The following is a 24,185-nucleotide window of genomic DNA, read 5'->3' as shown; positions in this document are numbered from 1 at the left end:
TGTTACATTATTGAAGTCGATACTTTAACATTTTGGATTCGATAATGATCAACTTTGACATTTTATTCGGTAACAAACGTACAGAAACATTTGTTATCTCGACTTTGGACATTTTTATAACGCATTTCCGCATCATTTATTTCGTAATTTTGAATACTAAGATCCGAAATGAAAGCGGGTAAGGTTTATGCGGTGGACTTTGGTTCAATAATGGTGTTATTATTCATACTAATAACGATGAATAATCGTACGGAATTATCCAAAACATCATTTTGATTAATTAAGCGACAGAAGAGGAATTAACAAGACTGTAAACCATTAGGGGCTTCGTGCGTATTTTTAACCGACTTCGAAAATGTTCGGCTGTATATTTTTTTAATGTATGTTCACCTGCTGTGGGCCTTTTCAAAATTATTTTTTTTATTCGAAAGAGTACACTTCCGAGGCGGTCCCATTGGAACCAAGGCAGGATTTTTTAGGGGGGGGAGGTGGTAAATCGAGGGAAACCTTAAATTCTCCAAGGCCTGTCTATGTTTCCACATATTTTTTTTTATCTAAAATAATCAGATATTTGTGCATAATTTTGTTGCTGAGCTGATGTGACGGAAAATCGGAAGTCGTTCAGTGCAAAAGCCATTCAGTTTTATTTTTAAGCACTAACTTACTTACTTTTAAGCACTAATATTATAGATAACTGCTAAAGAGTCTAGATAATATTAAATAGATAAATAGGTAGGTATTAGGCTAAATTGTGTGTATATAACAGAATATAAAATACGTGTTAAATAAGGTTAAAAGTTAGGTTAAATAAGGTTTTTGCTTATCTTTATTTAGTTATTACAGTGATTATTATGTACATGTTTTATTTTAAAATTTTTTGTTAAAAATATTTTTTGTATCTAATATATATTCGAAATTATAGTTTTTCGTTCAGCATTATTGAGTTATTTAGTCTATACAGATGCTAATCATGGAAATAATTATAATAATTTGTTGTCGAAGCTCATGAAACACTCTTAAAAACTCAGTTATGTTATAGAATATGATGAAAAATCTATTGATTAATATATATTGTATCAATTCTTCTCTATAAATACTTTTTGTATCTATGTATTTATTTAAAAATTACTGTAAATATTATAAAAACACAATATTTCTAAATTCGCCATGTAAAGTCAATGTAAAGAAGGGCTACGAAACATTGACGTCACTTACCGTTTCCCAACTCTCATATCCGCATTCAAACGTTTGAACTTTTTAGCGCGCTTCTATTTTATTTCGATTATTTATCTTATATTTCACAGTTAAAAAAATTGTATTTCTAGAATATATGGTCATTCAGTAGTGAATGTTCAATGAGTTCAGTCAGAACATAGACTGAAACATATACTGAGTTCATGTACACTTGTAGGACTGAACCAGTCAAATTATATTGAATATAGTTTTGCATATAATTTGGTAACTGAAAAAAGAACAAAATTATTAGGGAGTCATATACCTAATAAACAAAACAAATGAGTCCCAACCTGACATGTTGTCAACAGTGTTATTTTCGCCGATATTACGTTAATTACACTTTAGACTAGCATTGGGAACTATCGACTGAAAACTGTGGAAACAGTCGATAGTCGCAAAACAGTCGATAGTCAAAAAAAACTAGCGATTGAAAATAGTAATTCAAATAATATACTAAATATGGACAATACAATAGAACTTAATCAAATCCTAAAAACTAAAGATGTACAATAACCATAAATACTAAATAAAAATTAAACATATACCTAATCATAGAAAAAAACTAATTCATGACATAATGAATGATCGCGCAATAACTACTAGAACTTTTTAAATAAAGTAAGTGCTTTATTTATTATTGAACGGAAATATTTTTTAACAAATATCGGGATAGTAATCGAAATATATTATTGCCATAAAAACAGTCAAAAGTATTTTATTCATACTTATTATCATTATCATTCACAATTTTAATTATTTTACCCCATTACATTAACAATCTTGAATAATATCATTCCAAAATGCTGCTATATTAATATATTTGTTATTTACAATCAAACTACAAAAAAAAATCATAAAACTATATATATTACATATAAATCTATGTAAGCATAAATTGGGTACATTTTTGTCAAGGTCGCGGCTAGGACGACAGAGCCAGAACGTTAAAAATCAGTCTAATGAGACTAGTAGAACCAAAAATAGTAACTAAAAGTACACGACTGAAACAGTCGACAGTAAATAGTAGCAAAATCGAAAAATAGCAAAAATAAACACATAATAGAAACAGTCGATAATAAAAGTAGTCAATGAGTCGATTTCAGTCGATAGTTCCCAACACTATTTTAGACATAGTTAAAAATCAGGCGAATGAAACTATTAGAACCAAAAATATAAATACTAAAAAACTAATACTAAACGTAAAATACGTTTCTCAGATATACAATTGTTAATTGGATTAGGCCTCCAGGGGGATGCCACTACATAAAAAGCCCGCCTAGAAACTCTACCTCATGAGTGGTGTGGAAAATAGTTCAATATAAGCAAAACAAATCTAACCTACAAACTATTATACCTGTGTTCTTAATTTCGATTTTTGGTCCTTGGATAATATATGTATTAGATGTACTATAATGTTAAAGTAAATCATACATTGATAACATTTTTGTTCAATTATTTTATTTAGATTAGAATTTGTTTGTATTCAGACTTGACGCGGCAACATTGCAATGTTTCGACGTCACAAATATCCATGACGCATTACTAAAAAAAGCTTTGAATAGACTATATAAAGCCGGCTTATAACAATACGTCAGCAATGTCGCTCCTATAAAGTCATATGAATAAAAGAACAGCATTCTGAATCATCAAAGCGCACTACCAAATATCAGCATAATTGTACAACAATGACCGTACATTTTAGGAAATGCCAAGCAAATATGTTTAACTATTCAGATAAGTTTGAAACAATACTTGGTGCATAAGACACTTTAAAACAACAGAGGTCATTAAAATTACTCAGATGTTAAAACCAAAAACGGAAAAAAGGAAACTTTAGACTTGGTTCTGTACAATTTATGTTAATGCAATAATAGGTTGTTCAATCAATTTAGTGATTAAAATTCTCATGGAAAGCGGTTTTGACTTTGAACTTGTTTATGATACGTTTTAGTTTGGCTACAGCAAATTAGCCAAAAAACACCGTTTTTTTTATAAAATACAATAATATAACGTCCATATGTTTTCAAATAATTATACAAATGTTTAATTACGTGTTAAGATTAGCTCTAGTTACTCCGCAAAGCCTTGTATTGATAAGTTAATTAAACAATGCATTTTGGTTCTCAAAATTACGAATGATACTGTAAAGTTTCTGTTATTTTTAACTTATTGAATTATTTTATCCTTATTGTTCTTTATCCACCAAGTTTTTAGCTTATTTGGTTATAATTAATATTTGATTATCATGAGTAAATTTAAAAGCCATAACAGGTCAATTGAAAAGTCCCTGGCCTGACACATAGATGGCGCTACTAGAACTAAATCCATATGTTTTTTAGTTAGCCCTAACCCTCAAAAGATGCGGGTATAAATTTGATAGCTGTCGGCTCATTAGTTTGTGAATTATAGCATTTTGAGTGCAGCGACTTTCGTTATTGTGAAAAAAATGGTTAAAAATGTATTTGGCGTGTTGATAAAATATTGCTTCTTGAAAGGAAAAAATACAGGCTTGGCTTGATGCCAAGTTTTCGGATACTGCCCCAGAAAAATCAACCATCAAGGTTTGGTATGCTAAGTTTAGACGTGGTGAAATGAGCATCGAAGACGGTGAACGCAGTGGACGCCCAAAAGAGATTGTTACCGACGAAAACATTAAAAAATCCACCAAATGATTTTAAATGACACATCATATCATTCACGAATATTAGGGTATGATAAAATTCTTTGCAAAGTGGCTGCCGCGCAAGCTCACTTTTTATCAAAACAACGACGAGTTGATGATTCGGAGCAGTGTTTGAAGATGATCAAGCGTAATAAACCCTAATTCACTCCGAAGTCCAATTGACAGTCATCCGAGTGAACCGCCACAATGAACCCGCTCCAAAGCGTGGGAAAACACAACAGTCGGCTGGCAAGGTTATGAAGTCTGTATTTTGGGATGCACATGGAATAGTTTTCATTGGCTACCTTGAAAAAACAGCGACTATTATATAGCGTTATTGGACCGTTCGAAGGACGAAATCGCTGAAAAACGGACGCATTTGCAGAAAAAGAAAGTGCTGCTTCACCGGGACAACGCACCGTGTCACAAGTCAGTGAAAACGATGACAAAAATCCATTAATTTGGCTTTAAATTGCTTCCTCATCCACCGTATTCTTCAGATTTGTCGCCCAGCGACTATTTCCTATTGTCAGATCTCAAAAGAATGCCCGCTCTGGAGAAAATTTTCATCAAAGGCCCATTTTGAAGCAAAGGGTAAATCGTACTATTAAAATAGTATCGAAAAGTTGGATAATCAGTGTATCATCCTTGAAGGGAATTATGTTGAATAAAAAAAAACTAATTTTGCCAAAAAAGTATGTTTTACTATGGTAGGCAGGGGACTTCAATTGACTTGATAATTAACAAGACATTTAAATAAACGGCCTGAAGGTAAAAAGACAAAAAATACTAGCAAAAATTTTAAGTTTGTCTTAGAATATACTACTAATGAAGATCTAGCAAAATCTGACATTGTTTAAATGTCGAAAAAACTGAGAAATTCAATAAATTGGGTCATTTTTTCATCTGCAAAAGAAGCTATTGTTATTCTACAGCGATATTTGTTGACCTTTGTTATATTACGTTTTCCAGAACCCCTTAACTTTTTATTTTAATAATACAAAATATACTCCCTGAATTTTTGATAATTCCCCGATTATTTATCAATAAAATTCATTTTTGCATACTGTGTTGTTGACTTCACATTATTGACTTATCACATTTAAAAAATAAATTATTGGTTATTATGAAAGTTCATATATTAAAATGGTATGGATTTTTAATTTCACTGTTGATATATAGATAACCGGTTGAACAACTTCGTGTTTTTTTTTTTTCATCATTTACGGTTCAATGCAACATAGACTGTCAATTTTCTTCAGTTGGTGTGGTACTCAATATACTATACATTCTACTTTTCCTGCTTTCTACAGATGGCCAATTGTTAAGATAAACTTGGGCTATTTCAACCCATTTAAACACATATTTATTACATTTGTTTACAAGCAGTGATGTTGAATTGACATTGGCAAAAAACTGAATAATACCCAATGTTAATTTCTATTAAATATTTTTTATAATGTTCATATATAATTGTAAAAAAATAAATGTAATTATATGTTAATTTACGAACATTACTTAACTATTATAATAGACTTGCAATGTTAAATTATTTAAATTATTAATATAATATTGAATTTTATCAAAATCATTGTGGTAAGATTTCAGTATAATTTTAATCAGAATAATAATTTTTACGCTTATATCAGATTACTTATAAGTCGTGTTTAGTTAAGCCAACATTTGTTAAATGTATATTACCATAATTTTGTTTTGACATCAAAATCAAAATTTACCTCGGCAAATTCAGATTTTTCTAGTTTTTGTGAAACTGATTGTTGTACTTCATGCTGATTGTTGTTCAGTGTTAGGGTCATATAAATCTCCGAGTACTTAAAAAATTGATTATAAATCTAAAAAAATCTTCCCCAGAGTCTGGAGAACCGGACAAAATGGCAACACTGCTCGAGAAACCGGACGACATACGACTATCACAGGTGCAGCTAAGAAAAATTCAAAGCTTTCTACGAAAAAGATGATATCCCTGCTTCTTTTTTTTTGTTTTCATTTATTTTAGTTGTGGAAAAGAAGTTTGCTTCATTTTTCTTTTTAATAACCAGATTATTAAAAATTTGATATTAATTTGTTTGTTTATTTCATTTCCGTTATATTTATTTGTAGTTATTGCTTTCTGTTTAATGCTATATGATAAAATATTTAAAAAGCTACATTACTAAGGTTCAAAACAATAATTAAACTGATTGATGACCTAGTTTTGACTCACAGTTGATCCTATTATGATGTTAGAGGTCCCCATAGTCGCAATAGAGTATTCCCAAATTATTTTGAAAATGTTTTCCTATTTTATTAAGTGTATAAAATTGTTTAGGATGTTTTTGAAACAACTCAAGCTTTATGACTGTGGATTGGGCGTCAAAGTCGTTTTAAAGAGACACAAACCCTTGGAATTTTCATAGTTAAGCGTGTAAAGATACCTTATTTGTTTTTTTTATATAATTAATTTAATAGAATCATTCACTAGTGCAACTGTACTGACTATTTTTGTACTACATTTATTCAAAGTAATTCCACCACATAAATATAAAAACATTCATTATTCTTTGCACATTTGCTTAATACCTAATTAACTTTATTTTACACGACATTTAACATATTTATTTTGAAAACATTATTTAACGATGCCAGAAAAAATAAACGTCCTGTTTTGTTTTAATTAAAATTCGTCCAAATAAACACAGAAAGTCGTTAGGTAATTATTACGTTACTAAATAGTGAACCAAATTAACACTACAAATAAATGCATAAAAATGAATTTAATGGGTCTTAATAATATAGGAGAGAAAAGTAATTGTAATGCTATGTAATGTTTTTGTTGTCGTAAGTTTTTGTACTTAATATTGACGGTTGTAAATTCCAAGGTCTTGCTATCTAAATTTGGAGACTTTTTCTTTAGTCTCGAATAGCTATTTATTTGTTTATTATTCGTCTTTCTTTGTAGATTTAACAGTACGTATTTTATCAGATCTATTCAGAGTTAATTAATTATTCAATGTCAGTAGAAGCCTTTAGGGATGTTGTAGTAGTCCCAACTTAGAGAAATCTTAAATAGATTCAATATGATACTAGAAATAGTAAATATCCAAACTGAGAGTATAAAAATAGAAAAATGCATTTAAGTATGTGGGTATAGAAGTCGAAAGCAGTGGAAGTCAGGAGATGGAAAATAATGTCAGAATGGAAGGAACTATGAAGGTCTACTTCGGTATAAGTAGCAAATTAATTAATAAAAAGAAATTATTAAGCAAAATTAAAATAAAAGTGTACAAAGTTATTTATAGTTCAACCCTATCAGATCAATTGAAAAGTCCCCGGCCTACCATAGTAAAACACATTTTTTTGGAAAAATTAGTTTTTTATTTAACATAATTTCCTTCAAGAGTGAAATACTGATTTTAGGGACCTTCCAACTTTTCGATACCATTTTTGTAGTACGATTTGTCCTTTGCTTCAAAATAGGCCCCACTTTCGGCGATCAACTCTTCATTCGACGAAAATTTCTTCCCAGCGAGCGTTTTTTGAGATCTGAGAACAGGAAATAGTCGTTGGGGGTCAGATCTGGAGAATACGGTGGATGAGGAAGTAATTCGAAGCCCAATTCATGAATTTTTGCCATCGTTTTCACTGACTTGTGACACGGTGCATTGTCTTGGTGAAACGCCATAACCTTTCCAGCCGACTGTTGCGTTTTCCCACGCTTTGGAGCGGGTTCATCGTACGTAGTCCACTCGATAACTATCAATTGGACTTCGGAGTGTAATGATGAAGTCATGTTTGATCCATTGTCACATATCGACGCAAAAACTCGGGTTTATTATGCTAGATCATCTTCAAATACTGTTCCAAATCATCAACTCGTCGTTGTTTTTGGTTAAAAGTGAGCTCGTGCGGCATCCACTTTACACAGAGCTTTCTCAAACCCAAATCTTTGTGAATTATATGATGTACACGTTCAGTTGATATATTTTGAGAGTCTGCTGTTTCATTCAAGTTCAATTTACAGTCATTCAAAATCATTTTGTGAATTTTTTTAATGTTTTCGTCGGTAACAACCTCTTTTGGGCGTCCACTGCGTTCATCATCTTCAGTGCTCATTTCAGCACGTCTCAACTTAGCATATCAAACCTTGATGGTTGATTTTCCTGGGGCAGTGTCCGGAAATTCGGCATCAAGCCAAATTTTTACTTTAACTGTATTTTTTCCCTTCAAAAAGCAATATTTTACCAACACGCGAAATTGCTTTTTATTAATTTTTTTAACAATAACAAAAGTTGTTTCACTCAAAATGCTATAATTCACAAACTAATGATCCGACAGCTGCCAAATTTATACACGCATCTTTTGAGCGTTAGGGCTAACTAAAAATATATGGATTTAAATCTAGTAGCGCCATCTATGTGTCAGGCCGGGGACTTTTCAATTGACTTGTTAATATTCGATTTTGGGAAAGAGAGATAAAAGATTCTAAGAAGACACCTTTGTTACTTTGGTCCATATTCCTGGTTCAGTCGGGGTTATTCCTCTTTTCTACAATATTTCCGTGATACCTTCGTCCCAGTCGTCGCCCCTACGTTGGCTAAGATAGGCCTCTGGTCTTTCGTATTTACTTCCCAGACTCTCTTTGACCTCTAACCTGTCTTGTATCTTTCATATGCTGTTATGTTAAGTATTTCCAGTAAGTTGTTTCTTTTCAATATACTCTTGTAACAGTTTTATATCGAGGACTTAATTATAGCTCACCCTGTTAATCTTTGTTAGTCTTCTCGCGCTTCAGAGATATTTCATTACCACTGCTTAGTATTTGGTGTATATTTGTATACTTCCATTTTTGCTAATAGATTTTCTATTCATTCGTAGTTTTTCCAATTCTGGACTTAATTTCCTTCTGTTGGTTTCCGTGACTTCCATTTTCAATCCCTTGATATTTAAATGAATATAACCATAGTCTTCTTTTTGCTTTTATTCAGTATATTTTACCCCATTTATGGCATATAACATAATTTAAATTAAAATGTATTGAAACATTATTATAGTTTTATTTAATTATATTTAAAGCAATTGCAACTTTTATTTATTCTATTAAAAGATAACATTGTACTCAATAAGATTAAGATGCTATTGGTCGTTTTACGTTTTCTTCTTTGTACTTTAATTAAATTGCTAGATTTCCCGTGACGGATTAGTCAGATTTTATGAAGCCAACAAAGGATTGTTCAAAGTGCTGATCGTCATTGCGAATGAGTGCAGTTTACTTAGACCGTGAATTCATTTTGAGTGTTTGCTTTGTAGGTTCAATATTTAATTAAGAGAACTTCTTTGTAAAAAAATGTTTATCGTTATAATAATTGTTATATCGTTACTTCTCTCAAATTTCTTCTTATGAAGACGTAGATGCGCTGAAGACGATTTTTTCTTCATGTAAACACTTATTACTGCGTTGCTGATTATTTTTCACACCTATCATTTCATATTGTTGCCAAATATTTTTTTTTACTAGTAATAGTTAGTTGTTGTGTATCCATAGTGGTTTTTCTCCAAGATTACATAACGCTTTTGTTTTATATTTGGTGATTATTATATTTTTACGTGAAAAGTTTCTTAAATAATGTTTGTATTAATATTATAAATATATATATATATATATATATATATATATATATATATATATATATATATATATATATATATATATATATATATATTTATTCACCAATCCATAATCAGTGTTGTATTATGACGTATCCTATTTTATATATTATCGGTATAAAACGAGTACCTATGTCAATCTTTTTGTTTTATTATTTTAAAAAAATCTATTAATTATTTTTAAACACTTGTGCTGTACGAAAGTTCGATTACGATTATTTTATTGAATGTACACAGTTGGTTAGGATATATAATTAAAAAAAACAATTAAAAATGGATTGATTAGTGTTAGTAATTAAATTTCTATTTTATACGCAGATTAAATTATTATCTCATTGCTACTATACAGTACTGAAAATATTAAAAATACTGCAATAAATCTTTATGTTACATGTTGTTACTGGAGTTTATAATTTTTATGATTGTGCTTCACTACATAGTATAAAACAAAGTCGCCTTTTCTGTCCCTATATCCCTATGTGTGCTTAAATCTTTAAAACTACGCAACGGATTTTGATGCGGTTTTTTTCAATAGATAGAGTGATTCAAGAGGAAGGTTTATATGTATAATACATGCATAATATACTAAGGCAACATTGCTAATTTTAGAGGTTTCTAACGTGATGTCGTAAATTAACCTATTTTTTTAGGCTTATTTAGCAATTAGCAAAAACGCTGCCTAACCCTACGAGTTAGATCAAATTAATGTACTACAGTATTGTACACCATAAAAAGGTCTACAAAAAAGTCCGCGATGGTATATGTTTATCTTTTAGGGATAACCCACATTAACCATTTTTATTGTTTACTTTTTACGTGAGAAAATGGCTTATTTACGAAGCTATTTTAAGCAATACGGCATTAATCCTTATCGAATTAAGTACCTTAAATACAGTGTGCAATTAATATAGATCAATATGGTTCCTTACAGCATGTAAATTAAACAAATATTTTCGGAGATATTACAAATTTAAAATTTGCGTTTAAAAATGTGTAATGTAATAAAAATTGTATGAATTTAGGTATTCCAAAGATAGGAAATCTTCATAGTAAGTATAGGGGAAGAGGAATTGTTTTACTCCAAATTTAATGCGTGCAGGCCAAGGGCAGTAATGAATGAACCAAAAATACTGGATCGATTTTAATCATGTTTTCATTGAGTGACATAGGCATATATATTTTATGCCCGTGCAAAGTCGGAGCGGGCCGCTATGTTTTTATATACAACGTTCATATTTTTTTCTGTAGTGTATTTAATTTAGTATCAGCATTGCACCTGTGCGAAGCCGGGGCGGGTCGCTAGTATAACAATAATCAACAAAACTACTAATTTCTTATCAATTGTTCCTTATTTGGTAAATAAGGTTTTGCTTTTACATTAATAGTGTAATCTTTTAAATATGGGTTTACAATTTCAAAAACTGTTATTTTAGAGTTCATAGCGCATAAAATGGTATAAAGGATCTCTTAAATAGATTAGCTACTTTTTATAATATATGAAAATGAAATGAAAAGAAACTAAAAAGTGTTCTATGGGTGTATGAATCCAAAATTATGATTTCTGGGCCTGATAAATGGAAGGTGCGTATAACAAAGAAACACGATGAACTAAACATCAACTTCAAGAAAATGTATTTGTTACTTGGTCGAAACTCCGAGCTATCGACTTACAACCAGCTTATTTTATATCGCCAGTTACGGAGACCAGTGTGGGGCTATGGATTTCAACTGTAGGTCTGAGCCAGTGACTCCAATGTCCAAGTGATTCAGAGGTTCCAAAATAAGGTGCTGAAGTATAACAGGTCAATTGAAAAGTCCCCGGTGTGACACATAGATGGCGCTACTAGAATTAAATCCATATGTTTTTTAGTTAGCCCTAATCCTCAAAATATGCGTGTATAAATTTGACAGCTGTCGGATCATTACTTTGTGAGTTATAGCATTTTGAATGAAGCAACTTTTGTTATTGTAAAAACATTGATAAAAAGGAATTTCGCGTGTTGATAAAATATTGATTTTTGAAGGGAAAAAATACAGTTTAAGCAAAAACTTGCTTTATGCAGAGTTTCTGGACACGGCCCCAGGAAAATCAATCATCAAGGATTGGTATACTAAGTTTAGACGTGGTAAAATGAGCACCGAAGACGGTGAACGCAGTGGAGACGAAAACATTTAAAAAATCCACAAAATGATTTTGAATGATGGTAAATTGAAATTGAATGAAATAACAGACACTCTAAAGATATCAACTGAACTTGTACATCATATCATTTACGAATATTTGGGTATGGGAAAGCTCTGTGCAAAGTGGGTGCCGCGCGAGCTCATTTTTGACTAAAACAACGACGAGTTGATGATTCGGAACAGTGTTTGAAGATGATCAAGCATAATAAACCCGAGTTTTTGCGTCGATGTGTGACAGTGGATGAAACATAGCTCCATTATTTCACTGCGAAATCCAATCGACAATCATCCGAGTGGACTGCACACGATGAAGCCGCTCCAAAGCGTGGGAAAACGCAACAGTCTGCTGGCAAGGTTATGGCGTCTGTATTTTGGGATGCGCATGGAATAATTTTCAATGACTACCTTAAAAATAGAAGGACCATCAACAGCGACTATTACGTAGCGTTATTGGACTGTTTGAAGGACGAGATCGCGACGAGAAAAACGGCCGCATTTGAAGAAAAAGAAAGTACTACTTCACCAAGACAATGCACCGTGTCACAAGTCTGTAAAAAAGATGGCAAAAATCCATGAATTGTGCTTCGAACTGCTTCTTCATCGACCGTATTCTCCAGATCTGGCACCCAGCGATCATTTTCTGTTTTCAGATCTCAAAAGAATGCTCGCTGCGAAGAAATTTTCGCCAAATGAAGAGGTGATCGCCGAAACTGAGATCTATGTTGAAGCAAAGGACAAATCGTACTACAAAAATGGTATCGAAAAGTTGGAGGGTCGCTATCATCAGTGTATCACCCTTGAAGGGAATTATGTTGAATAAAAAAAACTAATTTTTCCAAAAAAATGTGTTTTACTATGGTAGGCCGGGGACTTTTCTATTGACCTGTTACCGTGAACTGGCCTTGGTATGTACGCGTTTGTGACCTCCATCGTGACCTAGAAATTGATATGGTTACGGACACTCGGAAGATTTGCCGATTCCGATCAAAAAAGATTCTAGAACCATATCAACATCGAAGCGTCTAGACTTCTAAATCTCCATAATGTCATTAAACATCTCAAACGGTAAGACACGTTCTGATCTTGCAACTGTTTGAACATTAAGTGATTCTGTGGAAAATAGCTTAGTTGTAGTTGTTTGTTAGTAGATTCAGTCAGATTATAGTAAATGTTTAGTTGCATAGTACTTTTAATGAATAAGTTAAAAAATTACTTAAAACGCGTTCGTTAACGTAAACAGTTCGATAATGTGAACTATGTATTCATTTTTTATGAAATTTAATAATCATCGTGTATTTTTTCGCCGTGTTCTACATTTTCGGTCAATAAACAACAACACTGAATGATTATAATACCGTAGAGGTGTATGAACTTTATAAATACACAAATTTGTAAGTATTATTATTCAGGAACTTGATTATTCATTCCAAGCATATATTCGAAAATATACCACTTCTTAAAATTCAACGGGCGTTCTTTAATTTGTATAATGTTTTATTAGTTTTTTGGAAGATAATGGAAAATATTGTAAACTGGTTTAATGTAATACTGGTTTAATGAAAATATGGACTTAGGGGGTGATTTTAAAAGTTTTAGAAGTTTACTGCAAGAAATACGTACGTTAATAAAAATATTGTCTATATTTCTTTGTTTTGTTTTGCTTTCTATAATCATACATCCCAACTGAGACATGAAATGAAACAACTAACAAATGATAATAGTGCTAGGCTGAGTGTTCGCTGTGGACGGCTACCCGAAACTTAAAAGTACCTGTCCTGTGGATCTATATTTAGTTGAAAGTTTCGTCTCGGTAAAAAATGGAACGATTCAGTGAACATTTTCGTGCGATGATTGTTAACGATTTTCGACGTGGATTATCACAACAAGAGTGCACCAATTAACTTAATTTGACTTTTGGCGATGAAGCTCGATCAAAAACCACCGTGTATCGCTGGTTTAGTGAATTCAATCGTAGTCGTATTTCGTTGTCCCGACGAGTTTCGTGAAGGTCGTCCAAAACCGGCTGTTGTGCCAGAAAACGTCGATGCTGTGTGCGAAATGATTAAGCAAGATCGTCATGTCACCTATTATGAGATTGAGCCTAAGCCTTAATTCCACCGGTATATATGTGATTTTACATGAACACTTAGTTGTGCGAAAAGTGCGAAAATTGTTCGAGTTGGTTCGCCAAAGAAATGCTTAAGAAATTCAATAGCGGTGCTTCGAAAGACGTTTATAAAATCGTGACAGGTGACGAATAATGGATATTTTCGTATGAGCCTGGGTGGGAGTATGGGTGTTCAAAGGTGAACCAAATCCAACAAAAGCTGTTCGCGCACGAAGCACTTCAAAGAAAATGGTGGCCTGTTTATTCGGGAAAACCGGTCATATTGCAACAGTGCCTCTAGAGGATCGTAGAACAGTAAATTCTGATTGGTATACAACCATCTGTTTGCCAGAAGTCTTCGGTGAAATAAGGATAACAAACAAGAGACGCCGGATTGTTCTTCATCGTGACAGTGCGAGCTCTCACACATCGGATCAAACAAGATACTATTTGAGTACTCAAAACATCGAATTGATGGGTCATCCGCCGTACAGCTCTGATCTGGCACCCAATGACTTCTTTTTGTTCCCATCCGTGAAGAATAAACTGCGTGGTCAACGATTTTCATCGCCCGAAGAAGCTATTGAAGTGTTCAAAAATCATGTTTTGAAGATACCTCATTTGGAATGTAATAAATGCTTTAAAAATTGGTTTAAGCGTGGCGAGTCCTTTGAAAAACAATAAAAATATATTCGCAGCTTAACTATTCGTTTTTTTTCCTTTCCCGAAATATAAATAGTGACCGTTATGAGACTCTGACATATATGTTAAGCCTAAAGTGTCTATCATAGAATAAGTATTTTGTAATTTTAAATCGTAGTAAGTTAAGATAAAAGCAAATGGCTTGTTAGTGTTAATTGGCTAGATTGCTATAATGAGATTTTTTTTGTAGAAATTCTATATGTGAAAGACACGCACGCTGCATTTTTTTATCCTATATTAATAATAAGCTGGGAAATAGTAATTTTGCGTTTCAAAAAATTTTATATCAGAATTCTAATTTTTCGTCTTAAGAATTTTTGTTTTCTGATTAAAATTTTTATTCCAATTCGTGTGGAAGTCTTTTTCCTCCTTTTGTATAATTTTCGTCTCGTGTAAACGTCTGGAAACAATTGATTGACCGGCTGCTAAGCGGTCTGAAAGTTTTTTAAGATTTTAATCTGGATTTTCGTCCACTAAGTCTTCGAAGTTTTTTGGTTCCCCATATTGTTCCTTCTCGTTAAAATTACTACTTTTAAACCAATGAAATCAAAATCCATAGTTGAGATACGATGGAGCAGCATCACCATAAGTGTCTGAAAGTGTTTGATGGTGTTCGACAGTAGATTTCTTGAAATCAGGCAACCAAAGTAATGAACGTCCAAAATACAGTTGGAGTTATTATTAATTATTATTTTATGTAGCGAAATATGAAAACTATAGAATTTAACAGTTTCTAGCTAGGTTAATTTCCCTATATATTACAATACGTTATGTATGTACTGATTAATTTGACTTTGTATTATCTGCCAACTGATTTTTGAAATTTCAACTTCATTGTTTTATTTATGTTAAATTTAACGAATTCATTGTAAAATGGTTATATTATTTGCTGAACAATATGGATTAATACAGTTCAATTATAGTATTATAATGTACGATACATTTGATTGATAAAATTATCTCAAACGTTCGGAATTGTTTTAGCGATATGTGATAACGTCTTATATAATATTTTTAGTAAGTACCTGATAAAAATAGTACCCGATGCGATTGATTTCGAACAAAGGCGATTTTTAGTTACCTATCTCGAACTAATTTTAGCCTTTTCGTTGTCAACTTTCTAAAGGACACTTTCAGAAGTTTTCCATACAGGGTGATGTACATATTCAGAAATAGATGTGGGTGATTTGACTAAGATGCAAGAAGATTATTAAAAAAAAACATTTTACTAACAAATAATTGTTCAATGAATGAAATCATGTAAAAATATTAAATATACTTACAATTAAAACAGAGTTGTGGTTATTATTAAGGCTACAAAACGGTCCTCCTATTACTTTATCTTTGTATTAAAATTATAAATGTTTTTTCTTCCTGTTGTCTAACCAGGGTGAAATTCGACAAGGAATAACGATCCCAGTCACGTCAGTAACCAAAGTTGGACAAAATACATGCTTTGCACCTCGAACTATCTCGTATGTATTTAAAATCGTCGTGTATGTTTTAATATATATATTAAAGTATTTTTTTACCAACGAGGGTTTATCTGGGATTCGAACCATGATCCTCGACATTAAACCTACCGACTGGCGAGTGACCAACTTAGAAATCATCCCAGAAGAAATCCGGCCTGGTTACTGGCGTGACTGGGATCATTTTCCTTGTTGATTTTGCACTCTTGCCTAGGACAATCACAAACATGAATTTACGACCATGCCCCAATAGGATTCGAACCCGCGACTATCGCAACAGTAGGTGGACCGTCCTGTCGCCTTTACCACTGCGCCAACCAAGCCGGCTCGCCGTGTATTTAAACAACAGTACTGAAGTACGGTAATTATTTTTATTTAAAACATAAAATATAAGTTACAAAATATAGCTTATGTAAATAAAATAGAACTAATCCAGTCTAGCCTATTAATCAACAAAAGACGAATTTTCTTTTATGAATACTAGATTTTTAAATGTACTATCTATAAAGCGATCTCTTAGTGGGGAGTGAATAAAACCTGCTGACGAAAATAGTCTGTCTAGAGTTCCTGATGAACAAAGACTTGTGTTATATTGTATGAACACATTTTTTATATTTATGTAAAGTCCAAGAAGTTTGTTTCTTTCATCGTTTAGGAAGCTGGCTAACTCTAACTCCATTTTTGATGTATGTGACTGTCCCTGTTGGCTAAAACAAATAGATTCAACGTTGTTTTACAAATACTACTACTTTTGTTACCCCCAGACATTATTTCATGTTTTTTTATTGTAATGTGCCTCTAAGGCATGAATTGTAAGATTTGTAAGCAGTGCTAGAGCAGTATAACAGTATTTGTTTCAGGTGACAGTCTTAAAAAATACATTATATCGTCCTTATAGAATCTTTTTTAGTTGTGATGCATTAATGTGATGCAAAATATATCAAATTGCAATCTAAGACAGAATTAGTGGACAGAAGTTTGTTGTAGTAACAATTGTTGCACTACCTACATTCAACATTCAGTACATTCATAAGAAATAAACTTAATTGATACACAGAAGTTTCGAGAAAATAACCGTTATAAAAAGATTATTAGTAAGATACCTAACTAGTAATAAGCTCTAGTATTTGAAATACTATCTACAAAATAGCTCAGCTCTCAAAAAAGCTCTCAAACTTGCCAGGTGTACCGGAAAGTCATTACCGGATTTTTCAGAAAGAAATCTACATAATTTTCATGAAAATAAATGTTTCTATTTATTAAAAGTATTGGCCATTTGATTTTATACATTTTGCCTATATTTCAGGCAATTTATGGATGTTATCCGAAAAAAAACTGTTTCTCCTTCGAGGAAAGCCATTTATCGAGCCATTTTTTAACTTCTTCGAAATTGGCGAAGTGCTGTTTTACAAGTGCGTGTCCCATTGATACGAAAAGTTGATAGTCGGTCGGACAAGGTCTGGGCAGTACGGAGGGTGCGATAATACATCCCATCCAAGTGCTTTCAACGCTTCCAGATATGTATATATATTATATAGGTATATATAGGTATTTTTGAAAATTCGGCGTTGTTTGACATTTGTTTTATATTTGAAGTACTCTTGAATCTAGGATGCCTTGTTAATTTCTAAAAAAAGTGTGTTATACTATAAAAATTATATTAGAAGTATGAATGGATTGTAATTTTTCGCCACTTCAATATTTTATTGTTAACTAACGGGTGTATTGCTGTTTTGTAAAGTGTTATTGATCGTTAGGTACTACTTTTTCGTAACTTAATTACATTACATGAATATAAAGTCGAGTTAAACGACTTGGTTATATCATGCGGGATAGATAGAACGATATAACAATCACAAAGAGCAAAGTTCACTGAATATTTCTTATAATTAATTATATATTACAAGAGATTGTGTTAAATCTTAATTTTACTGTTTACTGTATTATTACTGTTTTGTTGTATTTGCATTAATATACAAGCAAGGCATGTACGGGATTAATACATCAGTATGTATTTCCCAAATTAGAATAAAACTAATCTAACTTAAGCTAATGCTGCTACTAAGCACGTTTCTGTGATTTAGCAACCTTGTTTCATTTTTTAGGGCGAAATCTTGGATCACTTCGTGTAGACATTTGATTCCAAGGTCATGGTGCAGTTCTTCGTTGTTTATATAACTAACTAGAACTTTGTTTTGGGTGCGTTGGATTACTAGTTGGTTTGATATTTTAGTGCAACCCCATATTTGCACCCCATAGGTCCAAATAGGCTTTATGATTGACTGATAAAGCAATCTTCTGGATTTTAGATCAAGTTGAGAGTATCTTCCGACTAACCAGTACAGTTGCTTGACTTTGAGTTTAATTTACTCTGCTATTTGTCTCACATGGTGTTTCCAGTTTAATCTATCATCGAGATATATTCCGAGGTATTTAGCTGATTCTGCTTGAGGAATTGGGTATCAGTCAAGTGATATAATTAAGTTCTTGTCAATTCGCCGCAACGCAAAATTAACACGGACAGATTTGGAGTTATTATGCTGTATTTTCCAGTCTCCAGTCTATTTGTAGATCTTGTTGACCGCTACCTGTACTTGTTCTGCAGCCTTAGACAGAGATACATCTTTTGCCATTATGACTGTGTCGTCAGGAAATGTTCCAAGTACTGTTTCTTTTGTTGATGGGGATCATACATTTCAAGCAGAAAGAAAAGTAATGCCTACCGCAAATTCACGTTTTCAGGCACGAAACTTGACATCTTCCGAGAGGTATATATGACGGCAAGAAGCACAAATGCTACTTTTGTAAAATTTAACATGTATAGCCTTGAAGCTTGATGTCAGCAGAATAAAATGACAGAAGTCTAGCTACATGTTACTAAAACCGGTAATAACTTTCCGGTAGACCTGGTAGTTTATTTTTCTGTTAGTCTTGCTTTGTTTTAATACGCCAGGATATTTGTAGCTAGCACTTTGACCTCACATCAATTATTAAGCATTAGTCACGCCATCCGTTACAATACAATACACCACAAGGCACCAAACATTAATTACTGATTCATCTAAGTCGATTAGTTAAAAACTTGCGTTGGAATTCAATGTAATATCGTAATTGGCTTTGAAAAACTAATCAAAACAATAGCCTCTCTGATATTAATCGTACACCCAGGTGTAAATCACACTCGAGCAATTGATAATTATGTGTAATCAGTTGACGATTTCTTGATAAACTTTTCCGAAAACGTACTTTTTTCTCGCCAGTTTTGTGGTTAAGGCAACACGGCAACGGTAAGTCATCAAGTCTTTGCGTAACATTAGTAATAACGCGAGATATTTTGGAAAATTCGGCGTTTTTTGACGTTTGTTTTATATTTCAAGTACTCTTCAATCTAGGATGCCTCGTTGATTTCTAAAAAAAGCGTGTTATGTTATAAAAATTATATTAGAAGTATGAATTGATTGTGATTTTTCGTCAGTTCAATATTTTATTGTTAACTATCTGGTGTATTGCTGTTTTGTAAAGTCGAGTTAAAGGATCGACGTTCTTGGTTAGATAGATGTGGGATAGATAGAACGATATAATAATTACAAAGAGCAAAGTTTACTGAATATTTCTTATAATTAATTATATCTTACATTAGATGTGCTTAATACAATCTTAATTTAACAAATTAATTTATTATTACTGTTCTGTTGTACTTACATTAATACACAAGCAAGACGAGTACGGGATTAATACATCAGTATGTATTTCCCAAATTGGAATAAAACTAATATACTTAAGTTAATGCTGCTACTAAGCAATGTTGCTTTGATTTAGCAACCTTGTTTCATGTTTTAAGATTTTAGGTCAAGTTGAGAGTATCTTTCGACTAACCAGTACAGTTGCTTGAGTAGTCTAATTTGCTCTCCTTTCTGTCTAACATGATGTCCAATTTAACTCACGATTACCATCGAGTTGGATGGCGAGGTATCCATCTCCTACTTATTCTGCAGTCTTAGGCAGATATATATATATATATATATATATATATATATATATATATATATATATATATATATATATATATATATATATATATATATATATATATATGTATATATGTATTTCCGTTGATACCTGTGTCGTCGTAAAGTGTTCCAAATACTGTTTCTTTTGTTGTTGGGACGTCAGCAGCGAGAGCAGATACAGGAGTGGTTCCAAGACAATACCCTAGACAAATCTAGCTGAAGTAGGATTAAGTGTTGATAATGTCCCTTTATGCGAAATATTTTGTAGAAAAGGTATGATTCCAGCCGTTGACAATAATTTCGCGTGAGCAATTTGCTCATTTTGTAGATTAATCATAAACACTATACCCGGTCAAAAGCTCGTGAGACGTCCAGAAATATTGCAGGGCGGTATTCCTTTTCTTCGAATGCCTTTTCTTGTTGGTAATGCTGGTATATTTTGTTTTATAATTATATCTGTTCCGCCTCGATCACGTTCGTTGGGGATTTACTGAATATGGCTGAAATGTTTTCATCATGTTACAGTATCGTTTCTTTATACTTTCTACTTTCCAACGAGTTTTTTCACAATTTTCATTATTCTTCTATGTCGATAATAATCGCATAGCATCGCATATAAAAGCACCAGCGACTTGTTAGAACTACTGTATTTTTTAACCTCTTTCAAAAGGTGGAGGTTCTATGTTCGGCCGTATATATTTTTTTAATATATGTTCGCCGATTTCTCCGTCGATTGTGGGCCGATTTTCAAAATTATTTTTTTTATTCGAAAGAGTGCACTTCCGAGGTGGTCCCATTGGAACCAAATTAGGATCTGTTATGGGGAAGGGGGGAAAATCGAGGAAAAACTAAAATTTCAAAGGCACGTACAAAGTGTTTTTAGTGTTTAAGTATTTTGAAGTAGCAAAATGATCCAGTAGATTAATTTTTACATGATAATGCTTGATAATTATTGAATTAAAAAAAAATTGGAATAAATGATCTTGACTCATACTCTATAGTTATTTAAATTTCCGACCATCAATCTGTTGAAAGAGTATCGTACGAAATGGCGTTCTCGACATTTAAAACTATTTCGGCTGGAGTTCCACAAGGTAGCTTCTTAGGACCTTTGCTATATCTACTCTACACTGCTGACATCCAACAAAAAAAGAAACACTACTTGGAACCTTTGCTGACGAGACAATTATTATGGCAAATGACATATCTCTGCCTAGGGCAGTAGAAAAAGTACAAGTGGCAGTCAACAAAATCTACAAATGAACGAAAAATTGGAAATTCAACTTAATAGCTCCAAATCTGTCAACGTTAATTTTGCATTGCGGCGAAATAATAAAAACTGAATTATATCACTCAATGGATGTCCGATTCCTCAAGCAGAATCAGCTAAATACCTTGGAATCCATCTTGACGGTAGATTAAATTGGAAACATCATGTTAGACAAAGAGCAAAACACATTAGAACCAAAATAAAACAACTATACTGGTTAGTCGGAAGATATTCTCAACTTGATCTAAATCCAAAGAGGTAGATTTATAAGACAATCATGAAGCCAATTTGGACCTATGAGGTGCAAATAAGGGGTTGCACTAAAAAATTCAAATCGACTAGTCATCCAACGCTGTCAAAACAAGGTTCTTCGATTGATTATCAATGCCAACTGCACGATGACCTGGAAATCAAATGCATTTGCGAAGTTATCCAGGATTTCGCCTTGAAACACTAAAGAAGATTAGTAAATCATACTAACGTGGAAGCAATATAACTGCTGGACAGCGCGCAAGATGTCAGGAGATTGAAACGAACCAAACCATACGAACTTATATAAAGTGTATAACTTTACTGTAAACTATAGCTATAAGTTATTATAATTTTATAATTGAGGAATACATATTGATGTATTTTCTCGCACTCGTCTTGCTTGTGAATTAATCCAAGTACATAGGAAAAGTAGTAATAAATTAATTGTATATTAAGATTGTACTAAGCGTATCTAATAAAGATGTTATTAAAAAAATCTGTTGAAAGTTCATTGAAAGAAGAAATAATTTTTTATTCATAAATAATCTTTAGGTCTAATTATACTATAAATAATAATGAGCTTCAACGTTTTTGTTATAAGTGTGAAAGATAAGTAATATATTATGCATTGTCATAGCATAACTCATCATTTTTATTTATTATAGATGACATTATCATTGAGCTCATTAAGTTGTTCAATATTTTATTACTATAGTATTTATTTTTCAAACATTCAACACAAACAATTTATTTTTTGTTATATTATGCTTTTTCTTTTTACGTATGTTGGAAACTATTTCCTATAGAAATATATGTTTAGAAGAAACATAATTATTTATCTTACAGGCTACGGCGTCAGCATTGGCAGCATTCGTAAGATCCGTTATATATAATTAGATCTATTAACCAAAAAAAAAACGTAGAATATTATTTTTTAATCTTCTGTTTTTTTTCTCCAAAATAATTGTAAAAATAGTAATTTCGGTTGTTTCAAATAGGTGGCTTTAAGACCGCATGTTTTAGGAATATATATTTAATGATGCTATATTATAGCATGTTTGAATTGAAAAAAGTTTGAATATTTTGTGTCGTTTGAATTGAGTCAAATTAAATATGTCAATCATGAGTGAAATGTTGCTTCAACAGCAAAATCGGAAAGGTTTTTTTGCATCGTATTGTTGTTGATGATGAAAAATTATTCCATTAGGATACAGACATGGATATCAATGGCAAAGCCGAATATCCATGTCTCTCAAGCTAATGCTCTGCATTTGGTGGGATCAGCTTGGTGTAATATACTATGAACTACTAAAACCTAATGAAACCACCAACTGGAGATAGCTATAGAACCACATTTGATGGGTTTGAGCCGAACAATCGGATTATAAGCAAAGATACAACAATGTTATTCTTTAGCAAGCCGGCCAAAACATTCTTGGAAACATTAAAATGAGAAGGGATACTCTATCTGTCGTATTATCCAGACCTTGCTCCTTCTGATTACTGTTTGTTGAAATTGGGTCGATTCATGGATAGTCTCAATCGATATATCGTTCTTTCGAGATGAAATCCGTAAATTTCCTGAAAGATGGGAAAAAGCAGCGACTATCAGTGGACAATACTTTGAATAAAATAAATCGTACCGATTTTTCATAATAAAGCTTTAAAAAAAACAGTAATTTATAGACCAATAATTATTATACATAATTATTTGTCATGTCATAATAAGAATATTTTTAATTTGTTTGGTTTGGTTTTAAAATTATAGAAAATATCATTATAAGTAGCAGTGTGGTCGAGATTTACTATAATAGTACTGTCGTGGAGTCATTATACAAGTATTTTATCAACGTAACCAAGTACAGAGTCGAAGGTTAAACGCTTCAAATTGGCCAGACATATTTTCGTTATTCGCATTGCTTTTCATTAAATATTAATAATGCAGAAATAGGTTTACTGTTAATTCATAACTTTCATTATTGTTCAGGATTTTTTGGTTATCAAAAGTTGATTAATTACAATTTATACATTATCTGATAATATTCATAATCTTGTTCTGGTCGATTTATTTGTTAATGTTGTTTTAGTAAGATTAGACGAATTGAACGATAAGGGAGATAGTTATAATTATTGTACTCTATTAGAAACATCTTGAGATGGTTCTCATTGAATGAAAAAGCTCTAGTGGTTATCTAAGGGCATTGATTCTTCACTTTTCTATCAAGTTCTTCCCATACTAATTCCATAGCAGAGGAGTTTGGCGATTGTTATGGCCATTCAATTATTTAGACACCCCTGGACATTGAGTCAATTATTGTCAATTATCCGTACCCTCCATCTGAATGACTACAGGACAAGTTTACTATGGATCCCTTCTCGCGTTGGTATACCGGGAAATGAGTGTGCGGATAGTGTTACAAATTGGCAGCCTCTTCTCACCTCCCCCTTGCAAATGTTTGTATCCATACCGACCTTATCCCATTCATTTCGTGTTTCATCAAGAACGAGGTACAACGTCGTTGGGCCCAGGAGGCCAACCACAACATATTCTTTGAGGTCAAAGCTGATTTTTTCTTCTCTCGTCACGTAGCTTCCCTTCGTCGCTATACCGTAGCTCCGAATCGAC

At 32.3% G+C, this 24,185-nt stretch overlaps 1 protein-coding gene and 1 long non-coding RNA gene across 3 annotated transcripts in view; one reads left to right on the top strand and one right to left on the bottom strand.

The window, feature by feature from the left end:
• Atet (ABC transporter expressed in trachea) overlaps positions 1-24,185 on the top strand; it is a 66,410-nt gene that overhangs the window by 7,999 nt on the left and 34,226 nt on the right. The window contains exon 1 of one of the 2 annotated variants that reach the window (XM_076418312.1): positions 19,216-19,314. The exons of the other annotated variant lie outside the window; for it this stretch is intronic. The gene's annotated coding sequence lies outside the window, so the exon portion shown is untranslated. Of the gene's footprint in view, positions 1-19,215; positions 19,315-24,185 lie in introns of those variants that run through there. 2 annotated transcript variants of the gene reach the window in all.
• LOC143205218 (uncharacterized) lies at positions 154-2,448 on the bottom strand. Its single transcript, XR_013007784.1, has 2 exons — positions 1,098-2,448; positions 154-899 (listed from the first exon to the last, which is right to left on the bottom strand). It is a non-coding gene; the product is annotated as an uncharacterized LOC143205218 (long non-coding RNA).

This window comes from Rhynchophorus ferrugineus, unplaced genomic scaffold (genome assembly GCF_030347505.1).
Source record: "Rhynchophorus ferrugineus isolate W39M unplaced genomic scaffold, kcgeb_rfMv2 rfM11, whole genome shotgun sequence".
NCBI classification, from domain to species: domain Eukaryota; kingdom Metazoa; phylum Arthropoda; class Insecta; order Coleoptera; family Curculionidae; genus Rhynchophorus; species Rhynchophorus ferrugineus.
The sequence above is the reverse complement of the archived record's forward strand: the minus strand, read 5'-3'. Positions and strand labels throughout refer to the sequence as shown.